The sequence below is a fragment of the Protopterus annectens genome, chromosome 5.part0 (genome assembly GCF_019279795.1).
Source record: "Protopterus annectens isolate FY-2018-M chromosome 5.part0, PAN1.0, whole genome shotgun sequence".
NCBI classification, from domain to species: Eukaryota; Metazoa; Chordata; order Ceratodontiformes; family Protopteridae; genus Protopterus; species Protopterus annectens.
In genome coordinates, this window is record NC_056735.1 from 802,042,592 (window position 1) to 802,059,756 (window position 17,165).

General features: G+C 43.2%; 1 long non-coding RNA gene across 1 annotated transcript in view; it reads left to right on the top strand.

The window, feature by feature from the left end:
- The window catches only part of LOC122802048, a 129,106-nt gene that overhangs the window by 26,676 nt on the left and 85,265 nt on the right, over positions 1–17,165 (top strand). The window contains exon 2 of the long non-coding RNA XR_006364860.1: positions 10,897–11,017. This is a non-coding gene — a long non-coding RNA (uncharacterized LOC122802048). The remainder of the gene's footprint in view (positions 1–10,896; positions 11,018–17,165) is intronic.

The window sequence follows — 17,165 nt, forward strand, 5'->3', positions numbered from 1 at the left end:
CTGTCTAACAGGATGTTGGCATTGTCAGTCAGGTACGGGTGGCCCTGACTGAGGACATATATGAGTGTACATTGCTATTTATGACATAGCTGAAGGAGGCGTCATGATTCTGTCTGGACTCCTTCGCAGCTACTCTTTACAAAACACCAACAAACCTGAGCACTAATCCTTGTTATACTCTTTTACACACTTAACACCCTACTGATCCTTTGCGATCAGTTTACAGAGTATGTCATCATAATATCCTGGCATGTCCAGGGGTCGGTTTTGTGTGTACTCTTCAGTCCAGCTGGTGAATATTGTTATTTTGACACAGTGTCACAACTGCCTCATGTACACAGACAACCCTCTCCTCCTCCCAACAAACTCAGATATATGTGAGAGATGCAACTATATAGATATACAGGAGGGAGGCTGAGCTCTCTCGACCCATGACTGGCACAGTCTATCAGGTGGTGAAGGTAACCACATACACCACTTATCAGTCTCACATAAACCTATAGCGACAGCAATCAAACCACATTATCACACATAAACATACTTGGAGGCTCTAAATAAACTCTGCCTAAGCAGCAGAGACCTCCAAAGCAGACACACAAACAACTGCTACCCCACTACAATACCACATATCACATAGTTCACAATATCAGTGTACCACACAGTCACTACCCTTCGGGCTAAGCAACACACCTAATACACTTGTAATAGCTGGCACTAATTGTCAGACACACTGACATCCCACTCACCAGGCCGAACAAGGGGATGGTCACTTTGAGCTGTCTGTCAAGTGCCAGGATCCACCATATAAAACATGCACTCAGGTCACTCCACAGCAAGTACAGAAATGGCTCCATCATTGTCCATGCTGGTGCGTAAAACCTCAGACGTTCCTCCCTGGACCACATGACATGATACATAGAGGAACTCTCTGATCATGTAGGCCAGGCCAGTATGACCCTGGCCTTGTGTAGCATCTTAACCTCACCAAGTATGATGTCACAGTATACAGACAAAAATTATCACATTTAACAGTTGGCTAACATATTGGTGTCATTCAAAGAGGATCCAGTGTCTGTCAGCCTGGGGTGACATGCTCGACATGCCACGTAGCTTCGGTATGGACAACTTGCACCTGTCACCCTTGGACTTTTGAATACTGACTAAGGCTCTTGCTAACACCATAGTGCCTTTTTAACCATGGCTCAAAAGACAAACCCACCTCCATAGACATTACAGAGTAAATGAAACTAAAGGTAATGCTGCTCAACACCAGATGTGTTACCCTCAAATTGCGCCCACTCAGGACTCTCCTCAATATGGAGAATAGCGATAACTGTGCACTAACAGATGCCTGCTTTAGGCTCACAAATGCACACCAGCACTATCAGGTTATGTTTCATACCATGCTTTCTCACCACAAGACTCGGAACGGCCAACACAAATAGGGGGAGTATCCATATACATCACAGATACACACCCCTTCGGGTTAGTAGCATTGCACGAAGCATCACAGACCATACATATACAACTAACATTGTGCAAAACTGCCTTTCAGTTTGCTGCCTGCTACAGACCCCCCTCCCAAACTCAGGAACCACACTCGGCTTTCCTGGGAACAATGGAGAATATGAAAGTCTCCCCAAACACCATTATATTGGATGACTTCAAATACCCAAACATTGACTGGGGATACTACTCAAGCCCCAACACCCTCGCCCAATAGTCGCTACTGTTTGTAAACTCATATGCTATGGCACAACCGGTCACCACACCCACAAGAGGGGAAAACATATTGGACCTGATCATCACCAACATGGGGACTCTATGTTCCACACCAGCAATATACCCCTCATTGGTAAGGTCAGAACATACATTTATCTCACTGGACATCCATATCCCATCCACACACCCATCCTGGGTAATCTTGGTGAACATCTCATAAGCAAATGTCTCACTTCACCAAAGCAAGTTGGTATCCTTCAGAGACCCTGGGACAGTGGTAAATATGGCTCAGACTGCTGAATCCTTTACATACACATTCTATGGGCACCTAGTGGACTGCATGGATTGTGCTATCTCAAATAACAACAAGACTCACTCCTCCAATGGCAGAGGACCTGTCTGGTAGACTCCAGCCATTAATAAGCTATACAATGAAAGGAGGAAGCTACTACATGATAGAGCACAATCCCAGACAGGGAAGACATCTGATCAGTACTAGCAGACAGCTACGATCACTCATGAATTTATCTAAGGCCTACTTCTAACAGACAATTGCACCAGACACGTAGGACAATCACAAGGCCTTCTTCAGTTATGTCAGGAACCTGGGTGGACACTCACTGATATGCTGTGAGTTACTGCACACTGACTAAACATACCCTGAACCCACTGACATTGCCAACATCCTGGCAAACAGGTTCAGTGCAGATGTCTCCCTCCCATCCCCCCTAAGGAGCAACTATCCATCCCAACAGAGTGTAACCTCCCTAACATCACAAATTGACAGGTGAGTGCTACCATCCCCAAAGCGGACAACACAGCATCAATGGGACCAGATGGTGTCCCGGCCTGCATCCTACATGAGCTTCATGACAGACGTAACCCTCACATTAAGTCACTGTTCAATATCGGAGTTACTACAGGATATGTACCCAAGGAATGGCATGCAGCGACAGTGATCCCACTCTACAGAGTTGGTGCCACAACGGACCACAGACAATATCACCCTATAAACCTAACTAGCCTGTTCTGCAAAGCTATGGAGCGTATTGTCATGGGACTCATACACATAGACATTGGGAACCTACAGACACTGTGTCCTACACATTTCAGCATTGTTCTGGGAAGATCTTGCCTCCTGAACCTGTTTGTATTCTTTAAACAGTTACCAGGTCCATCAACATAGGGATGGTTGTCCACACAGCCTACCTGGACCTTGCAAAACCCTTCAACACAATACCCCACTCGGCCATTATGCATAGGCTCACCAGCGCCATTATGGACACATATCTCACACAATGGATTGCTACCTGGATCAGGAATAGCACCCACATGGTCAGTATTGTAGGTGCCATGTCTGACTATAGACCAGTTACATGTGGCATCCCACAAGGCTCAGTCCTGGGACCTCTCTTGTTCAGTATATATTTGTCTGCCGTACAGGCTAACACAGGAGGAATATGGCTGACCATGTCCGCAGATGACTGCAAACTGGGTGCCATAATCAACTCTCCAGCTGGCACATGCATACTCAAACAGGGTCTCACAGAGATGGATGACTGGTGCCTGAGCCATGGCCTACAGCTAAATGCCATTAGTTCCATAGTCATCCCCTTTCTGAATAACAACATGCCCACACATTACCACATAGGTCATAATCCATTACAAGTTTTTAGGGGTTTGGGGACACGACTTGTTTGTACTGTCGCCTTTGACAATCACGTTGCCAAAGTGGTTAGACAAACCTTCTATATAGCCCACCTTATCCCATATGGTTTCACATCTAGATCGATTGAGGTCATTGTTCCCCCTATACTCATCATGACCATGATTGGTTACAGTGCCACATTTGGGATGTACCTTACCCGACACTTGCAGCAACTGTAATGGCCACAATAATTCCTCACCAAGCAGATCTAGAGACTCACAAGGATGCCCTGCACAGTTCAGATACAGTAACTCTAGCTCTACTCAGTCAATTACGGCCTACTCGGATATGATATGTGCCTGTTGTTTACGGAAATACCCAACCCAGAATTACTGAACATGCTCCACCTCAGGATATCCGACTCCTTTGGAGCTACACACTCCAGGGACATATACCACAGCACAGATGTTAACAGGACATGCTGGAGGGACAGATTCTTATCCCAGAGGCTCCACTCACTCCGGATTGTAATCCATGTTACGCATAGGCAGAGCCACCCACTGACCACCTACAGGAGACATCTTGACAACTGGATGGGTGATCGTATGTTTACCCCTGGGATATATTCTGGATCCCTGCTAGACAGAGGCACACTAGACTAAACGTACATGGGCTATCTTGTGTGACCTACTATTCACAGACACAGTGTAGTAATCTGACAGGGTTGCAAAAGCCAAACACACTCTGGCTAGGCTTGTACATGCCATAGGGCAGATAGCCTAGTATCGACCTCTGAACCTATGATAATGTTCAGGATGCACAATGTTTATTGCTGATACTGTTTGCAGGTTTTTATCGTCTTTGCTTCACAGTTGCTATGAACAACTTAGGTATCTGCAGAACATATTTGATTATGACAGGGTTCCACTATATTATATATGTGTCGGTTGTCATATAACTGTGTGCACAGGGCGGATTTCTGGATAGTGAGAGGTTCCTGGGTTAACACATGCAACTGCCAGATATGTGTGGCCCACTGCTGTACTCAGACATAGCCTAGGTGTGGGAGCATGCCCAGTTCAGGCTTTCCGTGGTTTGTTGCCTGACATTTGTCTCATTTATTCAAGTGTGTGAGCATGCCCAGTGTGACCTTTCAGTATGTTGCTGTCTGAGGTCCACTACATTTGTTGATGTGTGTGAACATGACCAATATTAACATTTATACTGTGTGTGTTGAAAGTCAGGTTCTATTCTTACTGCAGGACTCACCTTTGTGTCATAACTCGACAGGGATTATACTGTGCCTGCAGGGTTTCCATGAGATACTTTGCACAGACTTACCAACATTTCTTCATACAGGCTGAACCCTGCAATGCTGTTATGGTTTAGTGGTTCAGTCCTATGATTATAATGCCCCGTATCCTGGGTTCGAAACCCCTCACTGCTTTATACTTTCATACTGAGCAGAACAGACTGCTTAAGGGCCAGTAGAGCAAATATGAGCATGTTGGCTTTTGTTCAGCTATGCCCTACTTAGACCGGGCTTGTCCAACATTGCTCAATATTAACCAACATTGCTGGACATTTCCCAATATTACTCAACATTGACCACAGTTGTGCTAGTTGGTGTGTGCAATTTTGTTTACATATACTACATTGTGGTAAATGCTGTTTAGCACTGCTTTATATTGCTTAACACATGGCAATCATGCCTCAGGTGGTGCTGTTGGGCTGCCTATGTTGTATGCACATACTACACTCCCTATACATGTTTGAAAGCAGGCAGTGTCAACTTAGGCATCCCTTTTACTATATGTGCGAGTCAGAGAGAGGTATCATTTCCAGAGTTCCTACTGAGCCAGTGTATGTGCTATGCGTTGCTTCTTTGCCAAGGCCAAAGCATACTGGGCACACCTCCTTCTGCCTACTGTGGCAGGCTCAGGTTGCTCCTCCTCCGAGTCAAGCTCCGCCTGTGATGGCCTTGGCCATGATGGAGGGCTGCTTGGCTCAGGCCTATGCTGTTCCTGCTGCAGCTGTTTTTGCAGGATCATATTGTGTAGCATAGCACATACCATGACAATTTGGGTACATGTAGTTGGTGAGTACTGCAAGGCTCCACCAGATGTGTCCAGGCACTGGAACCATGACTTGAGCGGTGCAAACACACGCACGATTACATTTTGTGTTTGTGCATGTGCCTCATTATGGCGTTACTGTTCAGGTGTGTGTGCATTTCTGATGGGTGTAATCAGCCACGGCTCAGGTGCATAGCCAGCATCCCCCACTAGGTGACCATGTGGGATGTCCCCATTGCCAAATGTCTTGTACAGCTGCGTCAGATGCCAGATATGGGAATCATGGTAGCTTCCAGGGCAGCCAGCACACACATTCAGTATTATGCCCTGGGCATCAAACATGACCTGGCAGTTGATGGAGGGGAAGCGCTTGCAGTTGAAGTAGACCTTACCCCGCTCACTGGCTGGTGCTTTGATGTGTATGTGCATGCAGTCTATTGCACCCACTACCTCAGGGTATTCCGCTATTTGCTGGAAGAGATGCATATTGCTAGCCAATGCCTCACTGGAATTGGGGAAATATACATGATCACCGACATGTGCTGACATGGCATCCTGGAACTGGTGCAGTACCCTGGATGCTGATGCCTGTGGTATCCCCATCATATCACCAGTTGGTCTCTGGAAGGTACCTGTTGCTAATATTCATAGGCCAACACATACCTTGGTTTCCACTGGGATGGGTACCCCTCTGTTGGTTCTTTGTGTGAGGTGTGGCCTGTACAGATCAACAATTTGCTGCAAGAGGTCTCTGTCCACTCTATAGCGCTCCACTATCTCCAGTTCATGTAGCCCCTGGTAGGTTACCCTGGGCCTGTACACTCTTCTCCGTCTCCTCACTGTGGGTTGTCCAGCAGCATTCACATTGTCACCACCCTGAGCATGTTGCGTATGCCGCCTTACAACAGCAATGGCAGCCCCTAACATTTCTTTGTCTCAGTAAAGCTTTTTCAGTTTTCACTTCTATTAGCTTACTGCAGTGTTGCAGTGTCTCTTGAGAGAAACATAATGGACTGTTGTTTGCAGAGTTTTAAGGGATGGGCTGGGCTAGTGTACTGCCTATGTAATTGCCTGATTCTGATTGTTTTCACCTGTTAGCTCTGCTAGTACTCCGTGGTAGCTTCCTACTATTTGTTGTGCTTCCTTTTTCCTTTCTGTTTCCTTGGGTGGCAGCGCCGTGCATGCAAGTGCAAACATGAGCACACCAGCTCACGCACACATGCTTACATGGAATAAAACTTGCTTATTCTTGTTAAAATGCACACACACCAGCGCAAACGTGCTTACAACTCCTTAAACAGCCTTATACATGCTTACTCCGGCTTAAACGTGTGCACTCATGCTTACACGCACACACACTGTATTACTTGGGTTTACAGGCACGCACATGAGCGTATACCCGCTCAGCAAGAAACGTTTGTGTTATCCACGGCATACACCTTCAATTTCTTGCCTTTACCTAGCCTACCTGTTGACACACCTCTTTCAGTGATGTGTAAATGACAGCTGACACATGCCACTCTGCTCCAATGAGCTTCACTTCTTTCATACATACCCCCCTCATAATGTCACCTATCTTCTACTCTGTTACTCCCCTTATCCTACTCCTGCACTCCACTGACTGTGCTCATTTGCTATGTAAACTTGTGATTCACTATCCTAACCCTCATTTACATAGGATTGCCTACTAATGCTTGGTTACATCTCTTAGACTGAGCTTCCCCCCTTAGCAACCTCTACTCGGTGGCCATGTTGTCTTCAGCCTGCCATTCACTTGCATTGTAAATTCATATTAGCATTAAAATCCACATTTGTGGATCTTCATTATTGATTTTCTGGTTTTTAGAGCGCAGCGCATTTGCGCGCCGCTGCGCTACACTTAAAACCCGGAGATCGGGATGAAAAAAAAAGTTATTTTATTTTTATTTTGCATCACTTAACGTTGCCGATGGCCATATTTATGGCCATTGGCATGCTTACTTATGTGAATGCATCCTTTTTTTGGAGCTGTCACGGCTCCCTTTTGCTATTTGCAGAACCGTACTCAGTTGTCAACTGAGTACATTTCTGCAAATAACAATACTCCTACTCGGACAGGTTTGGGTTTCCTGGATCACAAATTTACCTAATTTGCATAGCTTTTGCTTGCAATTGAGGTAATTTGCATATCCAAGCCCTGTCCGTGTAGGACTCATTTAAGGAGCTCTGTTGCACGCCCCTACCGGCTGTTCCTGGATCGCTCGGCGGACATGTTGACTGCATGGAGTCTTACTCTACTCTTAAACTCCGTGCAAGCCTTCATGAATCTGGCCCAATGTCAGTTATACATTGGTAAGAGAAGAAAATATATCAAGTAAGATTCTACAGTTAAAAGTACCCTTTCAGTTGACCAAGCCTACAGGGGATCAGTGATCCAGCATGTGATCAGAGAGGAGTTTGGAGAGTTAATAGCAGTGTGGGTAGGGTTATGTGATACAAGAGCATAACCAGGTACTAAGAAGATATGATTTGAGGGGGGTTTTGAATATGGATGTGGAGGGGGCAGTTGACATGGATAGAGGAAGAGAGTTCCAATTTCTGGCAACAGTGTGGGAGTAGAGTGCTTTCCCTACATTATTGTTAGCCTCAGTGATGGAGACGAGAGATTTTTCACTGGATCTTAGGTACCAGTTTGCAGTATAGACAGTAAGTAGGTTGGATAATGAGGGTTTTTTTTCAGGATATTTGAGAATATTGTAGGCTGTGCCCAGCTGGTGATAGTTAAGTAACTGTGGCAGCTCAAGCCAATTTAACTCTTTTAGTGCAGTATATTGATGGGTTCTATAGGTTGAGTTAGTAGCAAACTTGGCTATTTTATTGTAGTATGATTCTAGTTTGTCTAGGTCACATTGTCTGATTTGGGTAAAGCTTGGTGCTGCGTATAATAGAGTTGAGAGGAGGTGGCTTTATGCAAGAGTGACTCTTGCTTTTTGTGAGAGAAAGGACTTATGCCTGTATAGGGAGTCTAGCTTTTTGTGTACTAGTTTTATGGTATATGAGATGTGAACATCAAAGTGGAGATTATTGTCTATTTCAATGCCCAGAAGTTTGGTGTGGTTAGAAGGGGAGATGGTCGTGCTGTCCTTAGATGTTATGGTAAAGGAGAGGGAGGTTATCTATTAGGAGTAAATAGTAGCAGTTTTGTCTTTTTGGTATTTAGAATTAGTCAGATACCTGATATCCATTTTTCTACTGAGTTAAGGGTATCTTGAGTGAGTGTATGTAGGGTGGTGGGAGATGAGATGGAGCAGATCAGGGTTGAATCATCCACATATTTTATGAGTGTGACATATTGTGTAGAGCTATTGAGGTTATTTGTGAAAATAGAGAACACTAGTGGGCCCAGTATAGAGCCCTGTGGAACTCCAATGGTGGTTGGAAGCTGTGTAGACAGAGTTCCTTTCCACTGGACTGATTGTTTCCTGTCAGACAAGTAGCTTCTGAACCAGGCTATAGTAGAGGAGGGGAAGGATAATGATGTTAGCGAGTCTAGTAGAACGGAGTGGGAGACCATATCAAATGCTTTTGAGAGGTCTAGGAAAATGGGTGATACATATTTGTTATCATTCCTGTGAAGGTTTATATAATCAGTGAAGGACAGAAGGGCTGTGGTAGTGCTGTGATGTGGAAGGAAACTGTGTTGTGTGGTAGATAGTAGATTGTGTGTGTCAAGAAATGTCATCACTTGCAAGTGGAAGCATTTCTCAAGAATTTTGGATAGGGGCAAAGGATGGCAATAGGTCAGTAGTTGGGGAATTCGTAGGAGTTACCTCCTTTATGGAGAGGAATTATGTGAGATACTTTCCAGAGTTTGGGTATGTAGGATTCTAGTATGGACTGGTTGACTAGGATGGAGACAAGATTTGATAGGGAGTCACTAGCCATTTTTAGGTATGCAGCAGGTATGTTATCAACTGCCAGTGTGGTTGGCTTTAGTTTTAGGAGGAGATTTTTGATAGTTGAGGTGGGCACTGGTGATAGGCTGAAAGAGGGGGTGATGTGGGATAGGTTGGGTTGTGATTGAGGTAGACTGTTTTTGGTTATTTGACTGGACAGGGCTAAGATGGATTTAGTATGGTTATTAAACTGAGAAGCTATGTCTAGGGTATTGTTAGTAGAGCTGGGTGCTGGAGTAGTGGTTTTGCCTGACCTTAGTAGGGAGTTAATGGCATGCCAGAATACTTGTGGATTATTTGAATATTCCCTTTGGGCACTAAGAAAATAGTTTGTTTGTTTATTTTGGATTCAGCATTAGCCTTGTTTTTAAGTTGTTGATAGTATTGCCTGGAGCTAGGAGTTTTGTCAGTTTTCTGGATTTTCCAGGCTTTATCTCTAGCTTTTAATAAGGCTCTGGTGTCCCTACTTACCCAGGGTGCATAGTTGACTTTAACTCTGATCTTTCTGCTGGGAGCTAGACTGTTAAGGATGTTAGAGAAGGTAGTATTGAAGTAGTCTACTGCCTGGTCTAGCATAGTGTCCTAGTGGTTCCCAGTTGCAGTGGCTTAGGACAGTATTTAGGTATTGTGGGGTAAGGTTACAGTAATCTCGCACAAGTTTGTAGAGTACTGGTTTGGGGTGATTGGAGTGTTTGTGGAGTAGGAAGGTGGGGAGATGATCACTTAGGTAATCTGGGAGACAGCCTACTGCATAGTTTTGTTTGGGATAGTTGGTTAGTGTCCAATCCAGTATGGATTCTTTCTTTGTTTTCTTATTTATTCCAGTTGGTTCTTCATTTAGTTGAGAGAACCCATATAGATTGATATGTGCACACACACACACACACACACACACACACACACACACACACACACACACACACACACACACACACACACACACACACACACACACACACACACACACACACACACACACACATGAAATGCACACCTGTGAGACATTTGGATGCACACTGATTAACCTACAACAGATATTTAGGATGTGGGAAGACAGCAAAGTACCTGGCAAAAAAAAAAAAAAAACATGCAGGACAGAGAGAAGATTTTTAATTTAGAGAACCAAGGACTACAAGGTAGTGAAACTAACTGGTGCACCACTGTGCCAACCTACAATACTCTTTGTACATTTTATTTAACAAGCCATGCTATTGCTATGCATGAGTTGAAGTGCAAAGCAAAATGATAAAGGAAAAAAATAATGTAAGTAACTTTTTATGGCAAATAACTACACCTCATGCAACAAGTTATTGAACATGCACTCCAGAAGTTATAATGGATCTTTGTAATTAAAATACCCTGCTTAATAATTTCCTTTGTATCTTGAAAATAATAAAAAATATACATATCTGTTTTTTCTAGTATATGTATTTATTTTGCCAGTGGCTGTGCAAGCAAAGACATGTCAGAAGATAAATAACAGATGGCTAACTTATATGTGCATTTTTGTTCAAAGGTGACAAAAGTGGAATTGAAGAAGAAGCTGTGTCATGTCTAACCTTTAAAGGTACTTGTCGATGGTTCTGCTTTAACAATGAGGTTGCAGTAAATGTCCCTGGATGTTATTTTCAAAACAGGTATATTATCTATTATAATATTTTCACGCACTTATGCTCTGAGCCATGTAAGCTCTAGAATTTCTTGTTTGTTGCTTAACTATTAATTCATGATATCATAGGACTCTCTTTTTTATATTAGATGTTGCTATAAAATAAGATAGCAATAAAAAAATCACTGAATGATGTATTTCAACCATTAGATGCTGCAAAAAGAAACAGGCATGAAAAATCAAAGCTCTTTGTACTGTAAAGTATAATTTATCATCTTACTCATGTTTCTACTGTTTCTACTATGTGATATTGAAAAATGATCCTTGCATTGCAATGGGTTATTTTTAAATGTTCAAAAGCTTTTACCTTCAAAGAAACAGGCAGCTTATAGCAAATATTTTTTTTTTGAAAATGTAACCCAGAGACACCCATCACATGTGGGAAATGCCCTCCCCCAAACTTTTATATACCATGGTAGCACAATGCTGCAGAAGGGAGAAAGTTCACAAAACAAAGTACAGTCATGTCAGATAGTCACTTGTCTCACTCTTAGAGAAATGACTAGTATTTTCTAAGATCTCGTGCATCAAGAACACATGTAGAAGACCTAATGGTACATAAATGAACTTTATGCTTGTCAGCTTCTTCTTTTACAAGGAGTTGCTCTGCTGAGTATATTCTGGTCATGCTATAAGTGCAGGGACAGCAGGATGACCTAAGAAGCACAGTAGAGTAGGACTTAAGTACTTGACCATGAGCAAGTCATTTAACCAGAAAATGCTCTTGAGCTTGCTGGGAAACTGGGCTAGGCTCCAAGGGTCACTGGGATGGCATGCCTAGTGACTACCACTTAGCCTGTGAACATATAAAATAATTTTTGTTCTTTAGAAACAAAAAGTACAAGAAAAGTACAAGAAAGACCAAGTCAAGCTACAGCCTTCCCTTAATAATAACTTTGACCTCCTGTACTGAACGCCCATGGGATATATGCAAATGACCCCTTAAGGACATAACAGTGTTTCAGTTACATGGCTTCTGAATGCCCATGACATTTTAATTTCCTATGTCTTTAGTGATGAACTCAGACCAGTAAAGGCTTATTCCATGAGTCATTCTTGTAGACTTTATTAAATGGTTTGTATGTGTGACTTTATTACATTTTATTTTGAGCGTTCTTTAGAAGAAAAGATGCCACAAAAGAGTGTGTATAGTCCAGCTGTGGAATAAGAACCCCCTTCATTTTCAGGGATCTTGCATCTACTTGAAAAACTTTGTATAGTTCTGTTATAGCCTAATGTGCATGAGAAGTTTGGACTGAAGTTGTTTCATATGATGTACAATGGACTGGTAGGTCCACCAATATTACAAGGTAAGTAAAGGTTTCCATATTTTCAAGCAAATTATCAATTTGTACAGTGTAATCTGCTTTCACCACTCACAATGGGTTTTGATTCATTTGTTTCAAAAAGCAAAATACTGTACATTTCCTCTAAATGAGTATTTCTTTCTTTGCATATAAGAATAGGAAAGATATTGGGGGGGAATTCAGTAATCCTCTGTGTAAGACTAACTAAGTCTTACTCGGAAACGGCAGCCTAAGAGTATGACGTCAGCACGCCATGCATATTCATGAGGGCGCGCTGACTCAATTCCAAGGTTAACATGGAGCGTGTAGGAGTGCAGGGGGCGTGTCAGACTGCCGAGCAGTCCAAATATCCATGGTCCTGCAAGTGCCTAAATCTGCAAATGTCAGCATATATGAGCGAGTCCGCTCAAATGTGTGTACCCCCAACACTACACTTCCCCACATTCAAAACCCCTGTACAAATGAAATAAAATGTAAAACAATTTTTTTTTTTATTATTCCTGATATAGCTGCCCGTATTTGCGTGTGTGTGCACGGGTGTGCCCATTGCTTAGCTACAGTTAGCAGTTTAGACATCGAAGATAATAATAAACCACTTATATGCAAATTAAGCCAAATAGCAATAGCTTAGTGGTAGAGCCTTCGCACAAAGTGGAGGCATTCCCGTTTCGAGTCTCACCACTCCCCTTTCCATTTTCTGTAGGAAATCTGTGCATAAAATAATTCCTGACATTTACCTTTTAAATTTTATTAAAATGCATTGAAATGGCCTATGAAGTAGTGAACGATATTTGAAATATATTTAAGAAGGTGAAACTGTCATGCATACTAATGAATGCATAAGTAACCTATCTTAAGCAATGTGAAGCACTGCTAAGCAACGTTTACCAGTATTAAGCACATTTAAGAATAATTGCCCATAGCTAAGCACTGCTTTAACTAGCACAATGGCTTTGCGCGTAGCTGCACATCGCACCAACTAGCACAAACAAAACATGTTTGCGTGGAGCTGCGCACCGTGCCAACTAGCACAACATCGGGCAACGTAGAGCAACACTGGGCAAAGTTGAGCAAAGTTGGCTAAACACAGCCACACCTCCTAGCCGGTCAGGCCAGTAGTAAAATAAAAAGCAATGACAGGCCTCGAACCCAGGATACTGTGCACCATAATCACAGTACTAAATCACTAAGCCATGACAGCTTTTGCTGTTCATGCGCTGTCAACATACATATACATATTAATCAAAGTTTACTCAGTGCTAAGCAGGTGTGCACTCAGCTGAGATATTTCAAAACCGGCCAATCACAAATAAGTGTGGGAAATGAGGCATATTTAAGCTCCATAGGTGGGAATAATCACCATAACTGGTTGTAGCTCCCATCTGCAGTCAGAATGGCTGGTGCTGGAGAGGGGTCTCGTATTTGAGCACAACGGTGGGGCATTGAGGAGTCAAAACTCATGGTTTGGCTCCTCATCCATCATCATGATGCAAGACTCCTGCAGGGCCAGTTCCAAGGTACTGAGAACAAAGCGGAAACCTGGAACTGTTTAGCACATGATCTCACCAGTGCCACAGACGTCCCTCGGACTGGTGAGCAGGTCAGACACCACCATGCAGACCTGAAGAAATGGAAGCAGAAACAACTGAACCAATGGATACAGGAGGCCCATGGAAATGAAAATGCCCCACTACTGAGTACGTAGCCATGCAATGGAGAATGTAAGAATTGCTATTGTAGTCTATATAATGGACAGGTATGTCTCAATATCCCTTCATTTACTTCACAGCTTCAGGTGTCCATGCTGCGAATCAGCAAGCCTATGGAGATAGGCTGCTAAGGCTGTGCCACCAGGCAGGTTAGTAATTATTCTGCAAGTATTGTTATATAAAATAAGTGAGAGAGCCTGACAAAAAGTGTTGTAGACCAATAATAAAGGCATAATAAGCCCTGAATAACTCCTCTGCATGTACTGTTATATAAAATAAGTGAGAGACTCTGAAAATGAGTGTTGTAGTCCATTAATAAAGGTATAATACGTCTTGAATAAGTCCTCTGCATGCACTGTAATATCAAATAAATGACAGAGCCTCTAGAAAAGTGTGTAATGTAATTAATAAAGGTACAATTCCTGGAGTGCGTCTGTGTCACTTACTTCAAAATGTTGTTGTACTCTTGCATTGTATAAATAGCACTGTTGTATTAAGCGCTGTCAACCCACACTTGGCCAGGCCTATATAAAATGAATGAAGGGAGTGCCAGTAGCTGCAAAGCATATATACAGTCCTCAACTGTTGGTTAATGGCTGGCATGCATAGGTAAATCTGGCACATGGGGAGCTTGTTAATTTGTTCCCCAGAAATGTCAGTGTGCTGCTAGAAATGTAGGGTTCTGTAGAAATATAGCTGATAATGTCACCTGAACACATCCAGATATGTAGATATATAAATATAAGTAAAATATATAAATACGTAGCAGTAACATCTGCATCCTGGACAGTTTGTATGTCAGATACAGGTCAGGTATATAAGGAACTAGCCAAACCCATTACATAACTTAATGCACATTGCCTAGTGTAATAATACATGTAGGGGATATACACCTGCAGTCAATAGGAATATAGTGTAAACTATAAGTTCATATAAGATGTTAATGGAGGTATCTTTTTACACCCTACTGTGGGTGCATAAACAATGCAATTCCACACCTCAATGGGTATGTCTAATCTCAAAACATTTGTTGGGACATATGTCCTATTGTTTTATAAATATCTGCATTTACTTTGATGCATGTGCCCTGTTCAAACACCACAGTCTTGGTGGCCTGTTGCCACCAATTAATCCTGCATGTTGTTGGAATGTTCACTGTTGTTCTATATTTGCATGTGTTACGCTTGCTGTTCAACTGTTGGACCTCTGGTGTGTTGGGTTAATGGGAATATTACTGCATGCTGTTACAACTAATTTGGAATGCTATTGGCTGTTACCATCCCATATTGTCATTACATCCTCCAAAACATAGAACGTATGGGAAGGCCGGTCCCAGCAGACCCACCTGTCCCACCTCAGCTGGCGATGGCACCTGGCACCAGCAGGTCCGGTGCCCAGCCCGGGTCCTCCTCCTCCGTTAGCTCTGTGCCACCTTCAGGTGGAAGTGCTACAGGGGATGGGGCTCATCCCCCCCATGCAAGTGTGGCTGGAGGAGGGCCACCTTCACCCTCCGAACGGTCCAGGCTGTGGTGCGTAGGGAGATCCAGCGTTCAGTCGCTGATCTTCTACGCCAGCTCAAGGCGAGAGAGACGTGACTCACGGGTGAGCCTGCCCCTCCTACACAGCCCCCAGCACAGCCACCCTCTGGGCTGTGAAAGTGCAGTGGTGACTGCCTATGGGTGAGGATCTCAGTTCCACTGTTGCCATCTGTGGGCTCATGTGCTTGCGATTTTCAAACATCCTTCCCCGTCAATGGTGTTCACCCACCACGTGTCATATTCCACCCCTGTATGCGTCTTGTTTGTCTTGTCTGTGTAACTCCCCAACCTACCTCCCCAAATATACCTACTTCCTCTACCCCACATTCCACTCTCACCTGAAAAAAAAATGGGCAATCTGCTCCCACAAAAAAATTACACCTCATACATAGCTGCCCATTTTGCACACATGTCCGCTGGACACATAAACTGAAATTTAATTGGCAGTACAACATACTTTGTTGTCCTCACCCCTCTCTCAGGGGTTGAATGTTTCAAAATTCCCTCCAAATTCCTAGTATATGCACAGCTGTTGCTGTTAAAGAAATGGGCAGCTATGGACCTTCCTTACACCCATCCTGCACATCCTGAGCTGTTTTCCCTACTGTCTTACCCTCTTTGTGCCCCTTTTTCAACACTTTCCTATCACCCCATTTTCTTTTCTTTCAAAGAAATTAGAGCTGGGGTTAGTGGGAGTAAGCACTTTTAAGCAGTAGTTAGCGGGTTTGCACGAGTGTGCGTATGTGTGCACTTAGCTAAGTATTGCTAAGCATCATGCAAATCCACGCAAACCTGCTTACAACTGCCTTAGTCAGCCTGCATGTGAGGGCCCTTGTTCTGCTCAGCAGCAAAATAAAACACAACTGTCAGTCTCGAGCCATGGATCTTGGACAGACTAAACTGCATGAAGTACCACTAAGCCACAGTAGATATATCGCAAGTTGCTGCTGAAATATATATATCATGCATCAGAATGAGTGAATGTAAAGGAAAGATAGGAATGCCATAACACAAAGCCTGTTCTGTGGAACTTTACCAGCAGTTGTTGTGGAATTGCATTACATGACTGTGATAACAGAAGCAGCCATTCTAGCAGTAAATAATGTTACAGCAGCACTTTACAACCCACACACAGTATCATAGCAGGACAATTCCCACCAAAACGTACAAAATACCTGTGTGTTCATGGTCCAGCAAAGATGTAGGTAGGCATACTCAGTACTGGAATTGTCCAGTTTTTATAAGCATCCTGTGATAATGTCAACAAAATAAAAAGCACAAACTGTGCAGAAGTGAGTACATTAATATCCACAGTATAGCAGTTCCCAAACAGTTCATGTGCTAAATGAAAACGTATGTATGGCAGCTAATTGTATAAGTAGAAAAGAAACTACATACTCTCATGTATCTTGTGTTAGCATTTGTAGGGGTGAGTACAATTCTACACTGTCAACTCTGTACTGGAAGTGGCAACATTCATGTCTGAGTACAACATTCAAATCACTGGCTACACCCCTAGCAACAGTTATAAGAAGTATACCAACCTTCTGACTTACACAACG